At 42.0% G+C, this 4,647-nt stretch overlaps 1 pseudogene across 1 annotated transcript; it reads left to right on the top strand.

The window, feature by feature from the left end:
- Positions 1-1,885: 1,885 nt before the first annotated feature.
- On the top strand, positions 1,886-2,706 carry LOC309821021 (phosphatidylinositol transfer protein alpha isoform-like; annotated as a pseudogene). The gene has a single exon. The product of its transcript is annotated as a phosphatidylinositol transfer protein alpha isoform-like (transcript).
- The last annotated feature ends 1,941 nt before the right edge of the window (positions 2,707-4,647 follow it).

Here is a 4,647-nt window from a genome sequence, read left to right as displayed (position 1 = left end):
AGCCAGAGACCCCAGAACCTAGCCCTGCCCACTAACAGGCTATCAGCCCCAGGACCACTAATGTATGACAATTTGCCATGTTAGAACCCAGCCTACCCACCAACAGGCCAGCACCAGCTTCATGACCCCCAAGGCCCTATAGCCAGAGGCCTCAGGACCCAGCCCTTCCCACCAGTGGGTAGACATGAGCCCCAGGACAAACGCAGTCCTGCATCTTGCTGTGTCACGACACAGCCCACCTACAAGCACCCAGCACCAGCCCTGAGACCCTTGGGCCCTGGCCCTACCCACCAGCAGGACAACTCTGGGAAACCCTGGGCCCCTGAACCAGCTGCTCAAGATCTGGCCCCACAGACCAGTGGCTGACACCAGCTCTGGTCCCCCAGGGCTCTGCAGCCAGAAACCCTGGGAACTGGCTCCACCTACCAGTGGGCCAGCAGTAGCCCTGGGACCCCAAGGGCCCTGGCCCTGCCCTCCAGCAGGTTTACACCACCAGCTCTGAGACACCTTGGACCCCTCAGCCAGCCACCCTTGAGACTGAGCCCCATTCATCAGTGGGCCAGCGCCAGCTTTGGGACACCCAGGACCCTGCAGCCAGCCATGTCAGGAACATGTCCTGCCTACCAGCAGGTGGACACTAGATCCAGGATCCCCAGCTGCACAGCCACCCACTTTAAAGTGATGAAAGGAAAAACTTCCAATCAGGAATACTCTACCCAGCAAGGCTTTCATTCAGATTTGATGGAGAGATCAAAAGTTTTACAGACAAGCAAAAACTAAAAGAGTTCAGCACCACCAAGCCAGCTTTACAAGAAATGTTAAAGGGAACTCTCTAAGCAAAAAAACAAAACAAAACAAAACAAAAGGCCACAACTAGAACATGAAAATTACAGAGGAAAAATCTCATTGATAAAAGCGAATATACAATAAAGATAGTAAATCAACCAAGTATAAAGCTAGTAGGAAGGTCAAAAGACAGAAGTAGTAAAATCATCTATATTCTCAATAAGTAGTCAAGGGGTACACAAAACAAAAAGATGCAAAATATGATGTCAAAAACAGTAAAGGTGGGGAGAGTAAAAATGCAGGGTTGTTAAAATGTGTTCAGACTTAAGAGATAAGCAACTTAAAATAATTATACACTCACATATATTTCTATATATAAACCTTATGGTAAGTACAAACTAAAAATCTATATAGATACACAAAAAAGAAAGGATTCCAAACATAACACTATAAATAGTCATCAAATCACAAGGGAAGAGAACAAAAGAAGAAAGGAGCAAAAAAGAAGTACAAAAATAACCCCCAAACAATTAACAGAGTGGCAGTAAGTACAAAGCTATCAACAATTACTTTAAATGTAAAGGAACTAAGTGCTCCAATCAAAAGATATAGAGTGGTTGAATGATACAAAAACAAGGCCCATATATATGTTCCTTACAAGAGACTCATTTCAGATCTAAAGACATACACAGACTGGAAGTGAGAGATTGGGAAAAGGCTTTCCATGTAAATGGAAATGAAAAGAAAGCTGGGGTAGTGATATTTATATCAGACAAAATAGACTTAAAGTCTATTTTAAAGAGACTGTGACAAGAGACAAAGAAGGATACCACATAATGATCAAGTGTCAGTCCAAGAAGAAGATATAATAATTGTAGGCAGAACTGGAGCTCTGGGCAGCACCAGCAGTGACATAGGAGGCAGCGAGGCTGCGATGGCGGAAGCCAACCAGTGATTGCAGCAAGAGTGGCAGGGACAGAGCAGACCACAAGGAAGGTGCACAGGCAGCCAGACTGGGCCAGGCCATGGGGAGAGTGGCCACTGGGAAGCAGGCAGGAGGCTGGGTGGGCAGTGGGCAGCTGCCTAGCCGTGAAGCAACATGGTGCTGCTCAAGGAGTATCAAGTCATCTTACCTGTGGCTGTGGAAGAGTATCAAGTGGGGTAGCTGTATTCTGTGGCTGAGGTCAACAGAAATGAAACTGGTGGTGGTAAAGGCATAGAGGTCCTGGTGAATGAGCCCTATGAGAAGGACAGTGAGAAAGGCTAGTAAACACACAATATCTACCACTTACAGAGCAAAGTGCCCATGTTTGTTCAAATGCTGGCCCCAGAGGGAGCCATGAATATACATGAAAAAGCATGGAATGCCTACCCTCCTACCCTTATTGCTGAACTGTTATTACAAATGAGTACATGAAAGAAGACTTTCTGATTAAAATTGAAACCTGGCACAAACCATATCTTGGCACCCAGGAGAATGTGCATAAACTGGAACCTGAGGCATGAAAACATGTGGAAGCCATATATATAGACACTGCAGATCAAAACCAAGTACTTAGAAAGGATTTCAAGGTAGAGGAAGACCCAGCAAAATTTAAACCTATCAAAACAGGCTGAGAACCCTTGAGCCCCAACTGGAAGCAAGAACTTGTAAATCAGAAAGACTACCCATACATTCATACATACAAAATGGTTACTGTCAAGTTCAAGTGGTGGGGCCTGCAGAACAAAGTGGAAAACTTTATACATAAGTAAGAGAGGTGTCTGTTTACAAACTTCCACAGGCAGCTGTTCTGTTGTCTCAATAAGTGGGTTGACCTGACTATGGATAGCATTCAAAGGATGGAAGAAGAGATTAAGAGACAGCTGGATGAGACAAGGCAAAAGGACCCAGTGAAAGGAATGATGGCAGATGACTAAAGCCACCTCTCCTTCTTCTGCACTTTTTGCAAGACAGTGGTCAAAAGGAAGGCCCAGCAGCTCCACCCTCCCAAGTGACAGGTCATCTTCAGACATAGCCTTTCTGTGTCCATTCTTCAGACAACTTTTTATCCCTTACTGTAGCTAATTCTAGATGCCCTTTAATATTGTGAACAAATAGACCATCTGGTATTATGAAGTCCATGTGTGCGGGAGCCTGTTCCTCTGAGATGTGTGGTGTGTAGGTTGCTGTATTTACAGCTCCTCCCTCTCCAACCATTGTGTTCTCAACCTATTTCTGTGTGCCCTGGGAGGCACTTTATTTCCAAGTGACAATTTTAGTCTTTCAAAAACAAATTGTAAATATATACACACCCAACATCGGAGCACTTAAATACATAATGCAAATATTAACAGACATAAAGGGAGAGATTGACAGTAACACAATAGTAGGGGACTTTAACACCCCACTTACATGAATGGGCAAATCATCTAGACAGAAAATCAATAAGGAAATACTGTCCTTAAATGACATTAGATGAGATGAACTTAATGGATATATATAGAACATTCTGTCCAAAAGCAGCAGTATATGCATTCTTTTAAAGCATACATGGAACATTCTCCAGGACAGATCATATGCTAGGCCACAAAACAAGCCTCAGTAAACTTTAAGAAGGCTGAAATCATATCAAGCATCTTTTCCAGCCACAATGCAAATACAAGAAAAAAACTGTAGGGAATTCCCTGGCAGTCAAATGGTTAGGACTCTGCTCTCACTGCTGAGGGCCTGGGTTTGATCCCTGGTTGGGGAATTAAGATCCCACAAGCTGCGCAGCCAAAAAAAAAAAGAAAAGAAAAGAAAGAAAAAAACACTAACATGTGGAGACTAAATGATATGCTACTAAACAACCAATAGATTACTGAAAAAAATCAAAGAAGAAGTAAGCAAATACCTGGAGATAAATGAAAATGGAAACACAATGATCCAAATCTATGGGATGCAGCAAGAGCAGTTCTAAAAGAGAAGTTTATAGTGATACAAGTCTACCTCAGGAAACAAGAGAAATCTCAAATAAACAACCTAACCCTACACTTAAAGGAACTACAGTAAGTCCCCTACACACGAACGAGTTCTGTTCCAAGAGTGCATTCATGAGTCTAATTTGTTTGTAAGTCCAACAAAATTAGCCTAGGTACCCAACTAACACGATAGGCTATATAGTACTGTACTGTAATAGGTTTATAATACTTTTCACACAAATAACACATACCAAATGAACTCAAAAAATAAAAAAAAAAATTAATCTTACAGTACAGTACCATGAAAAGTACAGTACAGTACCAGCTACATCATTGCTGCTTTTACTCTTGCTTCCAGACATCCTGGGCTTGAAATAAAGATACTGTACTCTATAAAGTACTGTACACTAAAGTACACAAAAGCACAACCACTTGTAGAGGATGCATGCATGTGACAGTGTACACCAGACACGTGAACTAACTTACGTGATTGGACATGTGAACGCACATTCACATCTTTGAAAGTCTGCAACTTGAAGGTTCGTATGTAGGGGACTTACTGTAGGAAAAAAAAAACAAACCCAAAGTTAGTACAAGGAAAGAAATCATAAATAAAATCATAAATGAAATAGAGATGTAAAAAACCATAGAAACACCTAGAGGGGTGGGATAGGGAGGGTGGGAGGGAGATGTAAGAGGGAGGAGATATGGGGATATATGTATATGTATAGCTGATTCACTTTGTTATAGAGCAGAAACTAACACACCATTGTAAAGCAATTATACTCCAATAAAGATATAAAAAAAACAAACAAACCATAGAGTTGGTCCTTTGAAAAGATGAACAAAATTGACAACCTTCAGCCAGACTCATCAAAAAAAAAAAAAAAGAAAGAAAGAAAGAGGGCCTGAATCAAT

The sequence above is a fragment of the Grampus griseus genome (assembly GCF_964374135.1).
Source record: "Grampus griseus genome assembly, chromosome: 3".
In the NCBI taxonomy this organism is placed as follows: domain Eukaryota; kingdom Metazoa; phylum Chordata; class Mammalia; order Artiodactyla; family Delphinidae; genus Grampus; species Grampus griseus.
The sequence above is the reverse complement of the archived record's forward strand: the minus strand, read 5'-3'. Positions and strand labels throughout refer to the sequence as shown.